At 33.8% G+C, this 23,768-nt stretch overlaps 2 long non-coding RNA genes across 2 annotated transcripts; both read left to right on the forward strand.

The window, feature by feature from the left end:
- Nucleotides 1,468-23,108, forward strand: LOC110266112. Its single transcript, XR_002353081.1, has 3 exons — nucleotides 1,468-1,478; nucleotides 8,469-8,472; nucleotides 22,918-23,108. It is a non-coding gene; the product is annotated as an uncharacterized LOC110266112 (long non-coding RNA).
- Nucleotides 21,561-22,280, forward strand: LOC110266113. The gene is made up of 2 exons (XR_002353082.1): nucleotides 21,561-21,620; nucleotides 21,875-22,280. It is a non-coding gene; the product is annotated as an uncharacterized LOC110266113 (long non-coding RNA).

Below are 23,768 nucleotides of genomic sequence, written 5' to 3' on the forward strand. Positions count from 1 at the left end.
ATTGATAGAATTTCGTAAACATATTTAGTCAACGTTCAATTAAACTTGTTATGTGTCATATATGCTATCAGTTAATATTTTATATCATCAATCGCTGACGAAAATTGTAAGGGGAGTAACTGAAGGACAAATTCGTAATTTTTGAAAGACCAATTTGATTAAAAAAAATTTCAGTGATGAATTAAAAAGATACATTATCTTTCAGGAACTAATTTGACTATTAACTCAGTTTTTTTTATTATGTAAAAAATATTTTTTTAAGAAAAAAAGATGTAAATTGTAGCTTCTAAAAAAAAATATTTTTATTTCTACTACTAGAAATTTATCAAACACGATGAAAAATAAAAAAATATTTTTCATTGAAAAAGAACTTTTTTGTCAACTTAATAGCACCCAAACAAGCACATAATTGATAGACAAAAAAGATATTTTTTCTAGTGTTTTTACTTTTGTTATTAGAAATTTATCAAACACATTAAAAATAAAAAAAATCTTTTTTCAACAAAAAATATCTTTTTTTTTATCGATTTAATGGCTCCCAAACAAATACTTAAACATACATATTGTTTGTTGTGTTGATAAACAGTCAAATACACTTTTATTATTACTCAAATCGTTGCATGCACAAAATAACACAAATAATAAAGCAAGATTAATTACTATGTATATACTAAAATCAGCTACTAAAATTAATCACTAATATAAAATATATATAATTTTATATTTAAATATAAAATACACATTAAAAATAAGTTAAACAATATATATATATATATATAAATACATAGTAACTGATTTTAATTATTAATTTTAATGTATAAATATCATTATTATAAAAATAATTGTAGTGTTGCTATTTATTATTATTAATTACCTTAAGCTCTTGTAAAAATGAATGACAAAACCCTCTTTACGTGGTCTACATACATTCAATTTTAATTTAAATAGTACTAAAAAGACTTTATTATTTTTTAGAAAGTAAAGAAATTCACTTACTATTAAATGGTTAAATATTATTGGGATTAAAATCAGAAAATTGATACTAAATCATAGGTTATTAATATTGTTACTGAATTGAAAATGTCTTGTAAGATTAAATAAGAGGACGAACATGAATCAATTCCTGCCACTCTTCTTTTGTTGCAATGTTCATCACACACATAGCAATGCTTAGATGCGTATGACAACTAGATCGAGAGCGTTCTTCTTCATTCATTTTCTTTTGAAGCTCACAATCAGTAACATTTTTTCAATAATCTTTGGAGGAAAATAGAAAGACATAAAATGCATGTGTTTAAAGATTGGCAACTAAGTACTCCAAAACACAACAAACTTAAAATAAAATAACAAAATACAAAACCTAAATAAAAAAATATTGGAAAGATAATGAAAATAGTTTGCAATGGTGACAGTCCATTTTTCTTAAATATATTTATGAAAAGAGTTTTACACACACCAACTAACAAAAATTGAGACATGTTTTTTAATCCCCCTAATTAACTCTAATAATTTAGACCAGGTCTAAAAAGACATAAGGAAAATAAGTAAATAAATTGGACGAAGGAGAAACATAAAAGTAAACCTATTTTTCATAAAAACCGCAAAAAGAAATAACATAAATAATCACCATGTAAGAATAATTCTCTTGGCTCTTCAGCTTCTCAACAAAACAATAATCTGAGAAGAAAAAAAAAAAAAAATACATAAATAATCTAAGTCAGAACAATTGCACTCTCTTAATCATTGATCAATCAATGAATAAATTAGGCCACACCTCCAGAGGCAGTGGCTTTCGCCAAGTTTGGACTCTACACAAGGACCATACAACGTACTAAATGCAAAAAATAAGCGCCACAATCCCCAAAAACCAAATGAAACTTTATAGAAATAAAAAATCGTTGCCATACATAAATGTAAATGAAGAAAAATAATTTGAGGGAAGAAAATGGAAAATCAAAACAACATGTTGCTTCCCATGCTCCACACATATCACAAGAGCAATTGAGAGACAAAAGTATAAAATCTAAACTAAGTAACCTTAGAAATATTTTAGGATTAAATCTCTAGAGTATTTATAACTGTGAGAAATTTAAACGTATTCTCAATTTTAATACAATTTAATACGAATTACCACCTCACCCTACATACATGGGAATACCATAATTAGGAAACTAGAGTTAAAAGATAAATTTAAAAACAAAGGATGAATCTAACTATAAAACAGAACATTGAAAACATCTTTTTATTCTTAAACTTTCATATGTTTATAGTCCAAGCTTTAATTAAATCAAGTGTAATATTGTCTTCTTTTATTATTATTTTTATACAGCAACTCAGAATCTAATTATAACTTAAGTACCTACAACTTAAAATGTAGTATTTGAACAGATCATGATCGGCCTTCACCTCTAATTAATGAGTATTGTTACCTTGGTATTTTTAGGATTACAGTCAATAGCCTCTGTACAATGTTTCAAAACCTCATGAAAATTTTGCAACTTGAAGATTCCATTTCTTATATGCCATTGTTTCCCAGGAATGAAAGTCATTAAGTATTTTTGACACAAAGACCTTACCTTTCGCTAAACAGCCTTGCCATAAATTTTGTATACATTAGTTATACTGAGTTTAAAAAGAATGGAGGTAGGGGTAATCACTATATTATACATTTATATTCAGGAAGAAATTGAAAAGATAAAAAATGCTAACTACATCAACAACAAATATTCCTTCAATTTTTTTTAATTCAGCGTTCCTGTCTCAAACCAAATATATAAACAGATTTATTTTTATTTTTTCAAAAAATATCAAACAAGTATAGAAACTAAAGACAACTAATATGCGACTTAATGAATGTTGGCCAGACATGAATGGAAAATAATAGACTAAGTTTGAAAGGATGAAGACATAATACATCACTCTATTTCTTTCTTTTATTCCAAACAACAATCTTGAATACAATCAATGATAAACAATTTAACATAATGTGGTATTTTTATTCTATAGCCTAAGAATCTTGAATGCATGAGCGTAACATTACCAACTATGTACCAATGATTTTTACCAACTTGACCCAAGAGTTAGGAGAACCAACCAAAGCCAAGTCCCAGAAGATCTTATCACCTGAATATTGAGCTGAATGTCATTAGGTAAATTGAATAAGACAGGACAGATGACAAATCGGTTTAACTTCTTAAATTGTATTTCATAAGTTTCCTTATAAATTGATTGAATCAATATTGTAGAAACACTATACAGATACAATAGCATATTCATATCGGTAGCCGAAATTAATATGATAATAGTAGTATTTCAATTAATAAAATTTTAATGGTGCAGTGATTTGGTCCCGGAAAGATTTGAGATAGAGAAAATTTAGCAACATTTTAGCTAGTAAGAAAAGAGTGTGTAATCTCACACCATTAAAAATATTAATAATGGTTAATTGATGGCTACAAATCACAAAATGTGCTGACCTCTTAGCAGGACTGATAAGGGGTGCACATGTCCCGACCCGACTCGAAGATCTGCCCCGGTCCTAAACATGTTAGGGGCTAATTTGGCGTTATTTCATCGAGTCTAGGGTCAGGTAAGGGTCTCAAAAATAAACTCGATCATTATTTCGGGTTGGGTCCGGGTCAATGCGAACCCGGTTTCACCCGACCCATGTGCACCCTAAAAGAACTAAAAAAATATATATGTTTTAAATTAATTTTAATATTATGTTATATTAATTATAAACTTATTGTTTGATTTTTTAAAATTAAATTATTGAGTTAAATCTCAATTTGGCTCATAAAATTTAATTAGATACTTAATTTAAATCTCTACAATTTCATTGGTTCCACTTAAAATTTCAAATTATAGCAACAATAGATTTCGGTTGTTCCTAGGATAAATTCCGTCATTAGAGCTTATCTAGCATATTCTCCTGACACAGAAATGAAATTCGAGACTCAAAATATATGACCTAATAGAGCTCCCAAAATTTTGACTCTTGCTCCCAATTATTCTTGCGAAGATAATGATAAATTATTAATTTAGGACATTTGAGATTTTGTTTAGTATTTTATTTCAATCACAAGGCCAGATTGAATATTTAAATTTCATCTCCGCGTTCCAGTAACGAATATCATTGTAGGAACAACTGAGATTTACTATTGTTAATTTGAGACTTCTAATTGGACTAATAAAATTGTAGGAATTAAATTGAATATCTAGTCACATTTCAAGAATTAAATTGAAATTTAACTTAAAATTATTAAGGTAGCATTTGGAAGTGAGAGAGAGTTTGAGAGACAAAGATTGAAATAAGTCTTAATATTATATTTGATGTAAAGTAGAAGATAAAGACTGAAATAAGAATGAAGTTCTAATTTAATTTGCATAAAAAATAAAGTTGAAATTAATTAATTAAAATGAGAGTATTTTAAATATAAAATGTTATTAAAATTTTAGTCTCCATCTTTAAAAATTTCAATCTTCTGTGTTCTCACTAAGGGTGCACATGCCCCGATCCGCCCTCGAATATTTTTGGGATTAATTTAGTGTGATTTCAATGAGTTTAAAGCCGGGTAAGGGTCTCAAAAATAGACATGGTCATTATTTCGGGTCAGGTCGGTCCGGGTCAAGGCAAACTCGTCTTCACCCGACTCATGTGTACTCTAAATTAATTTTAATATTATGTTATATGAATTATAAGCTTATTGTTTTATTTTTAATCACACTTGTTGAATTAGAAAATAGATCAAAGAAGCATCAAATTAAAATTTATGGACAAATTCAAGTTCAAATATGGATATCAACTTTTCGATAACAAATTTCTTTATATATAAGTGCATCATAAATATTTTTTTATAAATTATTGTTAAAGTTTTAAAGACCCAGTTTGGATCCGATATAGTTGTGGCCGAATATGGTTAGGTTTCATCGGATCTAGAATCGGGTTAAAGTCTAAAAAAATAGACTCAATATATATTTAAGGCCAGGTTTAGATCAGGATAAACCCGATTCACCCGACACATGAACACCTCTATTACTGATTTCGGATATACTTCTAGGATGGTATCAGTTGAGAGAGCAAGCTGGACCAGATATCATTCTACTGCTTTGCTATTATGGTTTTAGCAACAAATATTTTTTACATTAAATAAATTACTTTAACGATCACCACAAGTAGTACAGTGAAGATACTTTGAATTTGTTATGGAAAATCACCAAGGTGCACTTTATACTAATTTTAACGTATGGTAAGATACGTATGCCTAATCGATATTTAAGGAACTATTCTTTTTTAACTTAATTTACAAAATGAAGCAAGTAAATTATGGTCATTTCTACATATCCATCCCTGCCCATGCCCTTCTTCTCCACGAAACAGTAGTATTGATGTAAAATTATTATGACCAATGATTTGCAAGGAAGAATAATAATACCAAGAATATTAAAAGAATTGTTTGACTAGAATGGGAAGATCAAACAATTATCATAAAGCAGTAAATTCTATTTGAAACATAAACACAGGACTCAGATAAATAATTTTGATAACATCAATAACAAAGTCGTGGTAATTCGAGAAAGGCTTCATCAAGAGACAGTAGGCTTGGGTTTGAAGAAGCGCAGCAGCATTTTGGATGAGTTGCTTTGAAGACCATTTGGTGAAACTAAGCTTTCACGGTAGATATAAGCCATCCAAGGACCTACACTTTGAGAAAGATAATGATTCTTTTCCTCATCAATCACAGGAAAATCTAGGCTGCCAGCATTCAAGTTACACAAAACTATTTTGAAAGATGAAAAAACGGCCAAAAGCACATCAGTTTCCGACAGATAAAAAGGTTGCAAGGGAGAAACAAGGCCGCGGAAGGAAATCATTGCCAATTTAGTCCAAGATTGAGCATCTCCGTATTCTTTCATCTGCCACACAATCGCGTGTTGTGTTCTTAAATACCCATAACAAACAGAAAGGCAGTTTCTCAAAACACATAACTTTTTGCATAGTATCAAGAGATAATCACTTGAATCCGTATCAGGCAGGGTAAAATGAGCATAAGTCTCTTTACCCAAGTCAAAATAAAGAACCACATGATGATTAACAATCCAATTAATAGTGCATGCTCTGCTACTACCGAAAAATACCCCATTCTCTGCCATACAAAAGTGGCTACTAGTTCGGATACCAAGTAGGCCAAATGGGCTATCATCAATTCTTCTCCACGACGAAGTTGATCCAAATGTATAAATTCTAGTACTATATTCAACACCAGATGGCCCTTTCTTCCTTATAATTCCAAAAAGCTTGTAGCTGTCACTGAGATGATCATAACCAAAGCCAGAAGGGAAGGTTCCACCGCTGAGTTGCGGTGATTGGAAAGTGAATCCGGTACAGGGGTTCCACAAGATGCCATGCGTATTCTGGTTGTCATGATCATCAAAAAAGCATAACAATCCATGGCAGGAACCAACGATTCTGTAGTTGTGTTGTCCCCTGAAATAATCGACTTTAGTAGCTTCAGAAGGATTGTCCATTATTGACTGTAAGGAGACAACTCCAATACCGTCGTATCTAACACCAGTGGAGCTGAAGGGCCAACTGTTGTAACAAACAATTCGTAGCGGAGTCAGGCTTGGGTCGCGTAAGCACGAACTACGAAGGTGGTTGCGGGTGAAATCAGGGGAGGAAATTAGGTTTCTCCATGACTTACACACACTCCTTAAGGAAACAAGCGTCCTTGCCGGAAGCCTCAGCAAGATTTCCATTATCATATCTTCCGAAAGCTCTGCCAGCTGCCGCGTTCTTGCCGTGGGGCAACTGACCAGTTCCGTCCCGCTGGCCGCATCATTATGATCAGTCGGCATAGCTAGCTGCTGTTTCAGTTTGATTTTGTGTATTTCTATTACTTTCTCATTCTATTTATATTTAGGTTACATGTTTCAATATCATCATTAGCATCTCCATGGACCTTTGGCCCGCCTTCAATAATATAAGATAAAAATCATAAACGACCGATCCAATAATCTAATCAACTCTAAATTAAATAATAAATTGAATTTGAAGTTTCTTACCTAATATTGCAAATTTGATAGACTTTACCTTATAAAATTTGATTTGTTTAATCTTAGATTAATTTAGTTTAAGTATCATTACGATTTTAATTTTAATTTTTAATTAGTTTAAAAGTCAATTCAGTTTAATTTTTTAAAATTAATGAATTTAGGTTCATTAAGTTAGGTTAGATTCAATAATTAGATTTTGCTAAAAAATATGGTGCTAATTGTTTGATAATTTGATATTAGTAGACATATCGACAGGCAGAAGTATTTCAGACCAGGCTGCTAGTCGTGGTCGTAGTCGTGGTCGGGGTAGAGAGAGGATTTCTATCGGTACCACCGGGACTTATAGAGTTATGGATCCTCTCCCTCTACTCTGACCACACCGGTGACGTCACAAGTTGTGGTTTAGTGGACCAGCCATTTATCATGGTCTATAACCCGAACTACGTGCCTCCATTTACGGTGACGATACTGTCTCCTACCGGTCAGTAGTTCGCATCCCCGGTGATGCCACCTTCAGGGACGGATGCCACAGCCCCAGAGTCCAACTACACGGAAGTGAGGCAGCAGCTGATGCTCCTCCACCACCTCCTATCGTACGGTTGCGCATTTGGCCTGATGGCGACACGGGATAAGTATCATGTTTAGTCTCATGTATTTTCTGTTTATGGTTGTCTGGTTATTGTTTTAAGCTTTAATGATCATGATTCCTGTTTAGTGGATTTATGTTGATTTGGTTATTGTTTTAAGTTTCAATAAATATGATTCCTGTTTGGTGGATTTAGGTTGATTTAGTTATTGTTAAAGTTTCAATAATTATGATTTCTGTTTAGTGGATTTAGGTTGATTTGGTTATTGTTTTAAGTTCCAATGATCATAATTTCTGTTTAGTGGATTTAGGTTGATTTCAATACGCGCCGCTGGCATCGACCTTGTTGGTGGCGGCACTGCTGCTGGTGGCAACACTGCTGCTGGTGGCAACGGTCCTACAGATGGCATACAGACATCACTGCTTTTTGCGCCGTCAACTCAGGATCACGGAGCCGATGATGACGATGACTACTTAGATCTGTAGTTATTTATTTTCCATTTCATTGTTTCATTATATATATTTGATGTAGTTGACTTTTAATATATTTGAACAGTGTATTATTTATTTTAATTAAATAACAGTTTTTCATTATTTAAGAATGGACCACTAATTGTGTGAAAAAAATTAAATTTAAAATTAAAATTGACTATTCAAATTAAAAAAATAAAAAATTGAGATTAATGTAAGAATAATCCGACCGCGAAACAACATTTTTTTGCGCCAACAATACCATCACAATAATCTGCTGGTAACTAATTGATTTTTTGAGCTAATACTTCGTCGCAATATCTAACGACTTCATTCAACGATATACATTTATCAGTGAGGTTTATACCATCTGATTTTTTTTTATGATAAATTCAACAGTATTTAAATTACAGTTGAATTTTATTGATTTTTTAATTATAAATTCGATTGTATTCAACATTCTTTGTAATGTCAATCTTTTAATTTTTGTAAAAATAATATTCACTCACTGTAGTATTTGACCGTACACGTGAACATTAGCTTTAGCTCATCAATGGTGAGCGACAAAGTGGATACGCATGTGAGGCAAATTGTGTGGAGTCCGCAAACGATTTTTCGAAGGCGCTCTCTAGTATCCTACAAAGTGCTAACTTCTTCGAAAAAATTTGGTGGCTTAGTTGTCCGAAACACAAAGTTAATAGCTCTTATCTTTTTTTTTTTTTTTTCAAAGGTAGTTATGTCATTTTATTATTGAAAAATGGTTCAAATTAGCTCTGCCAGCTGCAGCGTTCTTGCCGTAGGGCAACTGACCAATTCCGTCCCTCTGGCCGCATCATTATGGTCAGTCGGCATAGCTAGCTGCTGTTTCAGTTTGATTTTGTGTATTTCTATTACTTTCTCATTCTATTTATATTTAGGTTACATGTTTTAATATCATCATTAGCATCTCCCTGGATCTTTGGCCCGCCTTCAATGATATAAGATAAAAATCATAAACGGCCATCCAATAATCTAATCAAATCTAAATTAAATAATATATTGATCAAAATCCAAGTTTTTATACTCGTGCAATACACGAAAATAAGACCAAATCAAATATATTTATATGTCAAATTTTATAATACTGATATCCTTAATAGACAATAAATATATATAATTAGACAAACATTAAAAGTGGNNNNTAATTAATTTATTGTATTAATTATTTAATTTAATTAGTTTTAATATATGTTATTTGATTCAATTTTATTGTCATGTTAATGCTTGATGTAACACCCGAACTTTTAGCACGTCATGATCGTACCAAAAGTAAGGTGTTACTGACCTGTTTTCCTTATTTATTATTTAATATTGAGTCTTTAGTTCGATTTCGCATTTTAATTTTTAGGAAAAAGCCAAAAATTTTTGTTTCTATTAATTAAAATCATATATCAAAGATCTCCAAGAAATACTAGTCACATAGTTATTAATAATAATAAATATCATACAAAAGAATACAAAAGAAACTCAGTTACAACTCTTATTCCTCTGTATAAAATAAAATCTTAAATAACAAGGGCTAGGGAATTCTATAAAATCAACTCAACACATAAACTTAAATAAAACTCCTAATCGCCCGCGGCTTCAAATTGAGTCTCTGAACCTGTGTCACTGAAAGGGTGGAAGATTTTGGGGTGAGAACAAACTACTAGTTCTCAGTAGAGAATGGAAATGCCGTAAAAATAATGATTAACATGCAAATAATTAATTTTACTTAATAAAACTATTTTCTTCTTTTTAAAACCTTTGAAAATACTTCTTACTCTTACTTCATATACTTAATTACTTTCTTTAACTTTTCAAACTAAAAACAAATTCCAATTCTCAGTCACCTCAATATACCAACTAATAGCACAAGAAACAGATCAACACACAAACAAATTGCAATAACACAAACAAGTCAAGCAGCACAATCAGAAAAAATATAACAAGCAAAACAAGACCAAATGCAAATGCACAATCAATATGATGCATGTCTATCCTAAGCAGGCCATGAGCTCATGCGTCAGTTGTCTATCCGCAATCCGACGTTACTCGGAGTGAACCCCGAATATTGTCCCTTTACTATGCCAATTAGACACCTTAGCATCACGGTTACCCGTGTCTATTAGGCCTCATAATAACATTTCAACGTGTATCACAGTAAGGAACAGTGTTATCAATTAGGCGAACATTCCCGCATTAGCAATCTCAAACTATCAGTTAGGCGGGCCCTTTCGCATTAGCAGTTTGGCACAAAAACTCAATTAAACATATAATATGCTATCAGTTAGGCGGGCATTCCCGCATTAACAATCTTAGGCTATTAGTTAGGCGGGCACTTCCGCATTAGCTCTTGGCACAAAGGCCCATTCAATATAATTCTCAACTTTTATTTCATTCCTTGTTCCTCATTTTTCTTTCTTTACTATATCTCTCAATATCATTATCTTTAACTTTAACCTTTCTTAGGGGCAACTTACATTCTTTTTCCTTTCCTAAGTTTGTCTAATCTAAAACCAAGTTGGTAAGGTAACTCTAGAGATCTTAATCTTTAATTTAAGTTAGGTTTTACTAAATTTGGATTAGAATTGAATTTTATACAAGCTTTAAAATTCTGCTGTTGTATTTACAAAAATTCAGAAAACAGACAGCAGCCATGTTTTTTATAAATTCCATAATAATTTCAATTCTAATCCGTTGCTTCTAAATTTTGGTGAGATTACAGTCAACATCCCTAAGTTTCAGAATCCACAAGTTTTTGGTTCATATCACTTCATTTGATTAATTAATTATCAATTGGAAGTGGAGCCCTGTTTTCATAAACCAGTTCAGAGTTTCCAGCAAACAACCGACCTTCCAAGTGACTTATATAAGTCTACAAAATAGATATGAATATGAAACTTATACTCACTTAAAATAGACTGATAGATCTTTAAAATCCTTTTGAAATCAACTCAAAATTCTATTTAAATTAAAAGTTATAGCGTCTGGAAATTGGTACTACAGAACCAGAAAACCAGAAAAATTTGCAGCAACCACTAAACTTCAAAAAATCATATCTTCCAAACCACTTGGCCAAATTCCCTGAAATTTTTATGAAATATTCAAGCCACACTAAAGTTTTACAGAAAAATAATTTCATTTAAAAATTAGGTCTGGACTACTCCCAAAAAGTCATTCGTTCTGATGCCAATTATGCAGATTTCTGCAGAAATTCTGCACAAAGTATTTCCAACAACCTCACATACCAAATCCTATATTCAAGCCTAGGATTCATATAAAACCACAATTCTAACATTTTTTTTGACTAACCAAAGTTGCCTAAGAACTCTTAATTCAATATATCACAATTTCATATCATAGGTGCAACATAACCATATTGTCACAGTGGTGCACGAAATTGTGATCATCAATGGCGCAAAAAACTTGGTACGCACAATTGTAATCTCAACTCTTTATCACAACTCCGCACAACTAACCAGCAAGTGCACTGGGTCGTCCAAGTAATAAACCTTACGTGAGTAAGGGTCGATCCCACGGAGATTGTCGGCTTGAAGCAAGCTATGGTCATCTTGTAAATCTCAGTCAGGCAGATTCAAATGGTTATGGATAATTGATAATTAAAATATGAATAAAACATAAAATAAGATAGAGATACTTATGTAATTCATTGGTGGGAATTTCAGATAAGCGTATGAAGATGCTTTGTTCCTTCTGAACCTCTGCTTTTATATTGCCTTCTTCCAATCATTCATACTCCCTTCCATGGCAAGCTATATGTTGGGCATCACCGTTGTCAATGGCTACTTCCCGTCCTCTCAATGAAAATGGTCCAAATGCGCTGTCACCGCACGGCTAATCATCTGTCGGTTCTCGATCATACTAGAATAGGATCCATTGATCCTTTTGCGTCTGTCACTACGCCCAGTACTCGCGAGTTTGAAGCTCGTCACAACCATCCCTTCCCAGATCCTACTCGGAATATCACAGACAAGGTTTAGACTTTCCAGATCTCAAGAATGGCCGCCAATAATTCTAGCCTATACCACGAAGGTTCTAATCTTAGGTTAGAAACCCAAGAGACTATACTCCAGCTGTCGTCCAATGACTACGTTGAACATCATGTAGATCGCTTTGTGGTTGTCAGGCACGCGACCTTGGCTAAGCGAGTAACGAAGATTGGGTGATTGTCACGGGTCACCCCTTCATTCTGACTTAACTGAATTAAGAACAAGAGTATATCTTGGAGAAGAAGTAGGCGTGAATTGAATAGAAGAACAATAGTACTTTGCATTGATTCATGAGGAACAACAGAGCTCCACACCTTAATCTATGGTGTGTAGAAACTCCACCGTTGAAAATACAAAAGTGATAATGGTGATCATTGACTTCGGCCCCATAGAGGGAACCAGAAGAACCAAGGTCAAAGAGTATGATCAAGTGTCTAAAATACAATAGCAAAAGGTCCTATTTGTAGAAAACTGGTAACCTAGGGTTTACAGAAATGAGTAAATGATGCAGAATCCACTTCTGGGCCCACTTGGTGTGTGCTTGGGCTGAGCATTGAAGCTTCTACGTGTAGAGACTTTTCTTGGAGTTAAACGCCAGCTTTTGTGCCAGTTTGGGCATTTAACTCCAACTTTCATGCCAGTTCTGGCGTTTTGACGCCAGAATTTCTATGCTGACTTAGAACGCCAGTTTGGGCCATCAAATCTCAGGAAAAGTATAGACTATTATATATTGCTGGAAAGCCCAGGATGTCTAATTTCCAACGCAATTAAGAGCGCGCCAATTGGACTTCTGTAGCTCTAGAAAATCCACTTTGAGTGCAGGGAGGTCAGAATCCAATAGCATCTGCAGTCCTTTTTCAGCCTCTGAATCAGATTTTTGGTCAGGTCCCTCAATTTCAGCCAGAAAATACCTAAAATCACAGAAAAACACACAAACTCATAGTAAAGTCCATAAATATAATTTTTATTTAAAAACTAATAAAAACATAATAAAAACTAACTAAAACATACTAAAAACATACTAAAAACAATGCCAAAAAGCGTATAAATTATCCGCTCATCACACAGCGTCCATTCTTCAACATCTCATCTATAACAACATATCTCAAGTTCTGATTCATCAAATCATTTTCCAGCAGCCATAGCAATATTCCATACACAAAATCAACATCAACAAGTAGTAGCAGCAAGTATAACTTCAAAATACACAACATCGTCAATAATTACTACATTAAATCATTAAACCAATCACCAACTACAGCCATGATTCAACTCAATTCCAACAATTATTCACACAAAGCAACCATAAACCATTTGTAGTTACTCATTTAATTTTGAAAAAACTATCAAAAGTACCCATGAAATTTACAAACGCTGACAAAAGTACCCATAAACTAAGGAAATTAACGCTGTACCCATGAAAGATGGGTTCCGTATGACAAAAGTATCCAAATCTTAATTTTTGTTGATTTTTTAATAAAATTCCTAAACCACCCTATACTCAACCTCAACTCACTTTTTCAAGCTTTCATAACTCAATTTGCACCAACTCTTGCCATGGAATCCAAAACTACTCCTACAACAAACCAGACCGAAATCAATGGTAGTGGTGGTGGTAGAGGCTCGGACCTCAACCGATTCACTCATAAGTTTATAATCCATACCCAAACCAAATTAATCAAACACAAAAAAATACTCAAAACATAAAAATTTTCAAATCCATTCATCCAATTTCAATTCACTTTAGCAAAACTAGAAATAAAAAAAGTCATCAACCATAAAAAATTAACAAATCCATTCATCCAATTTGAAATTTATTTCAGCAAAAATCAGAAGTAGAAGTAGCCATCAAATGGATCTTCTATAAATCAATCTCAGCCTTCATAAAAAAATAGAAGCAGATTTAAAAAAAATAGAACAGTATCATTTTAGTAGTAACTAAATCAATTTCTGAAAAGAAGAAAAATAAAATAAAAATGTTTTAAAAAAAAGAAATACCTTTTTCTTCGCCGACTGTAACATCGTCAATGGCAAAACCTCCATCCACAGTGTCGCCTCCCTTTTTTCTCTGATTTCTCTTTACCGAACCCGCTTTCTGCATGCAAGAGTACCACAACCCCTCTCTCTTCTCAGGTGTGCGATGACAGTGTTCTCCTCGGCTGGGTCAGACGCGCCACGACGACATTCTCCTCGACTGCAACAGGCGCGCCACGGCAGTATTCTCCTCAGGTTGGGTCACAGGTGTGCGATGAAGGTGTTGTAGTCACCTTAATAATGAGAGGGAGAAGCTGTGAGAGGGGAAGAGATTGGCGGTAATGGAGTAGGTGGGTGGCGGACGGCAATGAGGAGGTAGGAGGAGAGTTTCTGTGTTGAGGGATAAGTGAGGAGAGAGGAAGAAGAGAAGAGAGGGAGTGACGGTAGAATGGGGTTAGGATAGGATAGTTTAGGAATTTTATTAAAAAATCAACAAAAAAATTAGGATTTGGATACTTTTGTCATACGGAACCCATCTTTCATGGGTACATCGTTAATTTCCTTAGTTTATGAGTACTTTTGTCAGCGTTCGTTGTAAGACTCATAATTTTCGGAAAATATTATTGTGAACTAACTTCAATTTATTTATTTATTAAAGATTTTAATTTCGGAGATTATTTTATTAAAGCTAACTAAATCAATTATTGATAATTAAATAGTATTTTTAATAAATATTAGTGTTGGATTAAAACAGGTTTTCAATTATCCTATTACTCTTAATTTTATAAAATTGTTATATTACTCATATGAATTTTATCCTAACTCTAAATTCCCAAATAAAACCCTAATTTTAATCAAATTAACCCTCACCCCCTAAACTAACCCTAGCCACCACATTCATCTTAATTTTTTTCCTAACCTAATCTGCAGAAAGGGGAAACAAAAGAAAGGGAAAGAAAGAAGAAAGGGGGGCACGAGAGGAAGGGAGAGCTGAGAGGATGAGGGGGAAAGGAAGGGGGACGGCGCCGGCGGGGCTGGGAGCCGCCGTCGCCGTCGAGTCATTGAGAAAGAGAGAGAGAGGCCGCGACTGGAAGGAGAGAGAGAAGCTGTCCTGCGTCTTGCTGTCGCCGTCGCCCTCATCCCGAATCGCCGTCCTCGCCGATGCAGGGAGAAGAGCCGTCGCGCCGTCACCACTGTTGGGTTACCGTGCTATCGTCAGAGAGCAAAGAGCGTACGTGAGGAAGGAGAAGCCCTGCCTTCGTGTCCGCCATCACCGCCTCTGAATCCGTCGCCGTCAAGCAGAGCCATGGGCAGAAGGGAGAGATCCGCGAGGAAGGGAGGACCGCAACCCATCCAGCCGCCGCGCACAGTCGCCGCTCGTGTCGCCGGTGCCATCCTCGTCAGATCCGCCACCTCCGAAGCTTCTGGCCGCGCCTTCGCCGCCGGAGAACGCCGCTGCCACCCAGAAACCGCCGCTGAAGCTTAGGTCTGCTTGTCACCGCAAGTTTCTCTGTGGTGCGCCGCCGTCGGATGCCGCCGTGACCACCACTGAACTCTACGCTGCCGTTAGTCACTGATGGAAGTATCTTTGCTGCCTCTATTTTGCTTTAGGTCCTTCGCTTCCTTAAACTCGTTCTAATTCTCTACTTTTACTCTATTTTCTATTTTCTGCTACAATTAGATTGAATATTGATGCTAGTATTGTCGCGGGACTGTTGAAGCTGCTACTAGTTCTGATTTTGTTATCCTGGTACTGGTCTGATCTTTCCCTTAGGTTTGGTCCATCTGCATGTTCTGTTTTATCACTGCTATGGTTTTCATGTTCTGATTTTAATTCTAGTCCTTACTTTGTCTTGAATCCCCAGGGTTGAAATTGCTATTAATTCCTATCCAATCTGAATCTTTTATTTTGCTGCAACCATGACCAATGCGGTGAAGATTGACATTACCGCTACCGCTGTTTCGGTTGCTGTCATTGCCGTTCTAATTACGTGAGTCGCATCTGTTGCCATGAATTAAAAGGAGAGGGAATTATCACGATAAATTTGTGCGAACTCAGTTAATCGAGATAGAGATTTTTCTTAAAATCTAATTTATATTACAGAGTTGTGATAAATAGATACTAAAGTGAGAGAACATATGCCTGTGATTATAATTGTCTTATAAATGTGGTTATTTACTGGACTGAATGATTGATTGCTTGAGAAATTTGTGATTGCTGAAAAGAAATTAGTTTGAAAGGTTATTTAGTTGATTATTATGAGAAATGGTTTTTCTTGGTTTTGAAGCTATTTTTGATGATGTAAAGGAAGTGGCTTTGGAAATGGTTTAATTTTGAGTTAGTGACTTTATAAATGACTTTATAAATGATTTAGTATTTGAGCTGGTTTGATTTTAAAAAGAGATTTATTATGGGCACTGATTCGCTTTGAAAATAATTTGATATTAGAACTAGTTGAATCTTGGAAAATGATTGAGATTTGGAAAAGGTTTGAGAAATGTTTGGATGGGACCCGAAAAGGGTGGCAGAATCCGAGTTTTAGAGGAGATGCTGCCGAAATTTTATATAATTAGAAGTTTCATTTGAAGTAGTTATTTTAAAAGGTTTAATTTTGAGCATTATATGATTTAAGACTACTTCATTTATCAAAGATAAAGTTATGTTTTGGATTGAGAATTGTTAGTGAACGAAACGGAAAAAAAAGGATGATGAGGATTGATTTGAAATATGATTTTTGAATGAATTTGGAAAATGGATATGGATTGACGAATGATGATGATATTGAGAATTGCTTATATATTGATGAATAATGAATGAATTATTTATGTGGCTTATGAATTTGAAATATCTGAGATACGAGGTTCCTTGGATTAAGTGTCGTGGCTTGCCACCACGTGTACTAGGTTGAAAATTCGATACTCTGTTGACCCTACGATGTAAGTGTGTGACCGGGCACTATATAAATTCCCGAAAATGTTACCCCCATTGAGTAATATTGATTATTTGAGAAAAAGCTATGCATAGACTCTTGGGGATGCACGTCGGGGGATAGTCTAAGTACAATTCAGACTTGTCGGGTTGGCTGGATAACCGACAGATGAGCCTCATCAGCCATAGGACAGGCATGCATCATATGCATTTGTATGCTTTGCTTGAGTTTGAACTTGTTTTGGTTTGCCTAATTGCTAAACTGTTCGTAACTGCTACTTGGACTATTTGCTGTAACTGCTGCCTACTTGTGCTTTCCTTGTCTGCCTTGCCTGTGTTTGTCCTGGCGTGCTACATTTGAGATTGAACTTTGGTGCTATATTAATGATTGTGTTGTTTGATTGCGTGGTTGGTTTCTGATTGAAATTTTCTTATAAGAAAGGAAAGGTTTCAGATTTCTGAAAGATTAAACATTGTTTCTTTGAAAAGGTTTTGAACAATTACCTATTGGTTTTTACAAGATTCATAAGGCAATGATAATCACTGAGCTTGAAAACAGTTTTCTTATAAAATATCTTCTTATGACAACTTTAAAACTCCGTGGTGAGACCGTGTGGTTAGGTTTTCACCCCCTACAGCTTTACCTTTTCAGGAACCAGATGAAGAGGCATTAAGGAGTGTTATACTACATTTGGTTTATATATTGTTGTATTAATTAGATTATTTTTTTTCCCTCGTCTTTGTTATTACAAATTTGTAAGAGGGATAGGAGTTGTATGTTTTATATGTATATTATATTATGAGTTATTATGTAAGGAGTTTTGTATATGAATCTATGCCTGCTTGTATTTTTGCTAAGATAAAGTATTTATTTCCGGTTTTCGAAGAAATCAGCGATACAGTGTCGAGTCACAGGCTCCTATTTTAGTATTTAGTATGTAAAGTAGTCGTAATACTTCTTGCTATCAGAGTGGCGTAGCCGGAAGCGTGACTTCTGATAGTGAGGGTGTTACATTATGGTATCAGAGCAGTCTTTCCTGTAGAGCCTTGGGAATGGACTGATTATGCTTCAATTGCATACTCTGAGAGAATGTCATGTAGTAGGTCTTGTTTGAATAATGAGAATTAGAGCTTTATGCACATGACGGTCTATTGATTAATGCCATTAGTCTTGCATTGCATAATTCCTGGTATTAAGTTTGGCCGGCTTAACACTAGTGAATTATGTATATGGAAGCACCAATGGGTTATCATAGACAATATGCGAGTCATAGGTAATGCGAATTGCGAGTTTTGGGAACGTTAGGAGTTAATTCTTGAGGTTACTCGGTTAGGTGTCTTGAACTCTGCGAATATCACATATCTTATTCCTGCTTGGTATGCTCTAAGTTTCTTGTCTGCGATACTTTTCTTGGAAAGTGAACAGATTATCTTTCAATCCTACTCTCTTGTTCACGTACGCTTTTGTTTGATCCTAACTACATATGCCTGTTTAAAACCCTCGGTGTATTTACCTTCTTTATTTAGGCACTTCTTTTTGAATCATGTATTTTTTAATATACATTTAAATCTGTTTTGATGCCGGACACCTTTTTAAGTTCATATTTTGAGTCCTTTGTAAATAAATTGTAATTTAGTTTTCCTCTTATTTGATAATAATTACAGCCATTCTTTAAATCTTAACAAAACCGTTTCTGATTTGAAATATACAACCGCTTTTAATTTGATATGTACTTCTTTATATAAATGTTGAAAGTTCCTTATACAGTTTAAAACTAGTTGTTTCCAATACCTCGCCTGTTTCTTCACTGATTTATGGAAATGTATATATACTTCAAATACAATTTGATTTTCTAACAATTTTATTATAGTTTTGACGAATATCCTTATTTGACTATATATTTAGATATTTTTCAAAGAAAGATTTTTGTCTCTTTCCAGTTGGTTTTGTTTGGTAAGCTTCACCTAATTTATTTTTATTCGAATTTGGTTTAGCATACTATATTATTTATGCAATTGTTGTTCTTACAAAAAAAATGTTGGACTCATGTCTTTATTCTTATGAATGGACCACTTTCTTTCTTAAACTTTTTATTTTTGTGGATGTCATACTTAATTCTGTTTTTAACTACTCTTTTATTTTTTTTTTAATGTTACCATTAGTCTTAGTTTTCCATTTCTTGTAAAACTCATTCTCATCCGAGTCAACTTTAATTTGTTTCCATCTAATGCACCATTTGTCCTTTTATTTATCTTTCTTTAGTCAAAAGTTCTTTCTTGAGAATTTTCTATTGATTGAGTTGTCTTCCTGGCGCGTTTTGTATTCCTTTAGACCAATTGGAAACTCATTTGATAATCCATACCCAGTGAGTTCTTGTTTGGATTCCCTTAATTTAAAGATCCTTTCTTCCATGGGCTGATTTTGTTTTAAGCACATCGTGATCTTCTTAAATGATAGTTGCGAGGGTGTTATTTCAAGTATACTTTCAGAATTTTGTTTTGAACCATTTTTGAAAAGGTTTTGAATTCTTTTGAAGAAATTTAAGTTTTGAATCAACTTTTTAAGTTGTTAAGTTTCTTCTTAAGCTTTTCGTTTCTATGAGTGACATGCTTTATGAATCCTAATTGAAATCCTTCAATTTAAGTTTCTTTCTTAAAATGAGTTAGTTTCCTTTTTAGCACATCTTAATATTATTGAACATCCTTATAAAGTTGTGACTTCAAGTATATTATTGAAGTTTTGATTTAAACCTTTTTAAACAAGTTTCGATTTATTTTTATGCAAAGTTGTCCCTGACTAGAATTGCTTTACTTGAGTAGTGCCTCTCTTTGGTGTGATTTGAACTTGTTTTGGGGCGATACATCTATTGAAGTTTTAATAAAATCACTTTCAATTTAGCTTACAGTCCTTTACCTTATACTCTGAAAATTTCTATGTGATTTAAACCTGTTTGATTGTAATGCATCATCTTTTCTTTTATGAGTAAAACTTTATCTCAGATTTTCTTCCAACAAGATTATAGTTTTCATACATGCTTAAAAAAGAAGAGAAAATACAATTTTGCTCTTAGCCAAATTAATCTTTCCATTTACAAAGTTTGTGTAATCTATTTCCACTTGAATTTATATTGAAATAATGCCACATTTACATTTTTATTACTCTTTTGAAGGATGTTTGTTACCCATTTTCTCTTTTAGAACATGAAATGATTTTCCTTTAAGTTTCCATTCTTTACGAATAATGCATTTAAAAATATTTTTAACCATACTATTGAGTTCTATAAACTTTGTCTTTGGTTTGCATATACTTCTTCTACAAACCTCATATTTACTTGACTCAGCTTGAATTTGTTTCAAAATGCTGCATTGTTTTTTATCTTATTGGTCTTATCAAATTCCTTCGATTCAAGAGTTACCCTTAAAGATATTAGTTGACTCTCTTTCCAGCATTCTTTATTACTTGTTCATCCTTGTCTACTTGTGATTTTCACAATTCTTTCAAATTCTCGCGAACACCGTCCTTGTCACTGTTCTTTCTTTTCTATGGTCTATTATCCTTCTGAGTATACTCGAGATTAGTTTTGGTATCTTGTGCGACCGTTAGACTTAGTAAATGACACATTAGTCCTTTAGGACACGTTTGATGAACGTAAAAGGTAAAATTCGTAGATGTATGACATCACAGGGAGTTGTGAAACCTTGTTTTACGAGAAAGAGTTATGTTGATGTGGGACTTATGACCAGTAGTAAGGTTTGCAAAGTGTTTAACAAAGTTGAGAACCCTCGGGTGAATTGATCGATGAAATACGATTAAGAATGGTAGAGATGAGTTATGTTGAAAGTTGAATAGTTGAATATCTGAGTTGGTGCGAGATCAGTGTGTGAATGTTAAGCACGTCGTTTTGACCCCAGCCTATTTTATGACCTATCACCACCTTGCCTTACCATTACATGTTTGAACCATGTCGTCATTTGCATCAAGCTTGCCTTGTAATTTCTGTCTTGCAATTACACTCCTACCCTTATATCTTAATGCTATGTGGTAATCAAAGTATTTGAAACTATATAAATATGAATGCTAAAGTTCTTTGCTTTTTACACAAAGTGTTAAACCATGTAACGCTTTCTGTAATACGCTAATTTTTTAGGACGAAAATTTTTATAAGTTGGGTAGGGTGTAAGACTCATAATTTTCGGAAAATATTATTGTGAACTAACTTCAATTTATTTATTTATTAAAGATTTTAATTTCGGAGATTATTTTATTAAAGCTAACTAAATCAATTTTTGATAATTAAATAGTATTTTTAATAAATATTAGTGTTGGATTAAAACAGGTTTTCAATTATCCTATTACTCTTAATTTTATAAAATTGTTATATTACTCATATGAATTTTATCCTAACTCTAAATTCCCAAATAAAATCCTAACCGCCACTGAAGCTTAGGTCTACTTGTCACCGCAAGTTTCTCTGTGGTGCGCCGCCGTCGGATGCCGCCGTGACCACCACTAAACTCTACGCTGCCGTTAGTCACTGATGGAGGTATCTTTGCTGCCTCTATTTTGCTTTAGGTCCTTCGCTTCCTTAAACTCATTCTAATTCTCTACTTTTACTCTATTTTCTATTTTTTGCTACAATTAGATTGAATATTGATGCTAGTATTGTCGCGGGACTGTTGAAACTGCTACTAGTTCTGATTTTGTTATCCTAGTACTGGTCTGATCTTTCCCTTAGGTTTGGTCCATCTGCATGTTCTGTTTTATCACTGCTATGGTTTTCATGTTCTGATTTTAATTCTAGTCCTTACTTTGTCTTGAATCCCCAGGGTTGAAATTGCTATTAATTCCTATCCAATCTGAATCTTTTATTTTGCTGCAACCATGCCCAATGCGGTGAAGATTAACATTACCGCTACCGCTGTTTCGGTTGCTGCCATTGCCGTTCTAATTGCGTGAGTCGAATCTGTTGCCATGAATTAAAAGGAGAGGGAATTATCACGATAAATTTGTGCGAACTCAGTTAATCGAGGTAGGGGTTTTTTTTAAAATCTAATTTATATTACAGAGTTGTGATAAATAGATACTAAAGTGAGAGAACATATGCCTGTGATTATAATTGTCTTATAAATGTGGTTGTTTGCTGGACTGAATGATTGATTACTTGATTGCTTGAGTAGTTTGTGATTGCTGAAAAGAAATTAGTTTGAAAGGTTATTTAGTTGATTATTATGAGAAATGGTTTTTCTTGGTTTTGAAGCTATTTTTGATGATGTAAAGGAAATGGCTTTGGAAATGGTTTAATTTTGAGTTAGTGACTTTATAAATGACTTTATAAATGATTTAGTATTTGAGCTGGTTTGATTTTAAAAAGAGATTTATTATGGGCACTGATTCGCTTTGAAAATAATTTGATTGGAACTAGCTGAATCTTGGAAAATGATTGAGATTTGGAAAAGGTTTGAGAAATGTTTGGATGGGACCCGAAAAGGGTGGCAGAATCTGAGTTTTAGAGGAGATGCTGCCGAAATTTTATATAATTAGAAGTTTCATTTGAAGTAGTTATTTTAAAAGGTTTAATTTTGAGCATTATATGATTTAAGACTACTTCATTTATCAAAGATAAAGTTATGTTTTGGATTGAGAATTGTTAGTGAACGAAACGGAAAGAAGGATGATGAGGATTGATTTGAAATATGATTTTTGAATGAATTTGGAAATGGGATATGGATTGACGAATGATGATGATATTGAGAATTGCTTATATATTGATGAATAATGAATGAATTATTTATGTGGCTTATGAATTTGAAATATCTGAGATACGAGGTTCCTTGGATTAAGTGCCGTGGCTTGCCACCACGTGTACTAGGTTGAAAACTCGATACTCTGTTGACGCTACGATGTAAGTGTATGACCGGACACTATATAAATTTCCGAGAATGTTACCCCCATTGAGTAATATTGATTATTTGAGAAAAAGCTATGCATAGACTCTTGGGGATGCACGTCGGGGGACAGTCTAAGTACAATTCAGACTTGTCGGGTTGGCTGGATAACCGATAGATGAGCCTCATCAGCCATAGGACAGGCATGCATCATATGCATTTGTATGCTTTGCTTGAATTTGAACTTGTTTTGGTTTGCCTAATTGCTAAACTGTTCGTAACTGCTACTTGGACTATTTGCTGTAACTGCTGCCTACTTGTGCTTTCCTTGTCTGCCTTGCCTGTGTTTGTCCTGGCGTGCTACATTTGAGATTGAACTTTGGTGCTATATTAATGATTGTGTTGTTTGATTGCGTGGTTGGTTTCTGATTGAAAGTTTCTTATAAGAAAGGAAATGTTTCGGATTTCTGAAAGATTAAACATTGTTTCTTTGAAAAGGTTTTGAACAATTACCTATTGGTTTTTAAAAGATTCATAAGGTAATGATAATCACTGAGCTTGAAAACAGTTTTCTTATAAAATATCTTCTTATGACAACTTTGAAACTCCGTGGTGAGACCGTGTGGTTAGGTTTTTACCCCCTACAGCTTTACCTTTTCAGGAACCAGATGAAGAGGCATTAAGGAGTGTTATACTGCGTTTGGTTTATATATTGTTGTATTAATTAGATTATTTTTTTCTCTCGTCTTTGTTATTACAAATTTGTAAGAGGGATAGGAGTTGTATGTTTTATATGTATATTATATTATGAGTTATTATGTAAGGAGTTTTGTAT

The sequence above is a fragment of the Arachis ipaensis genome, chromosome B08 (assembly GCF_000816755.2).
Source record: "Arachis ipaensis cultivar K30076 chromosome B08, Araip1.1, whole genome shotgun sequence".
Classification (NCBI taxonomy): domain Eukaryota; kingdom Viridiplantae; phylum Streptophyta; class Magnoliopsida; order Fabales; family Fabaceae; genus Arachis; species Arachis ipaensis.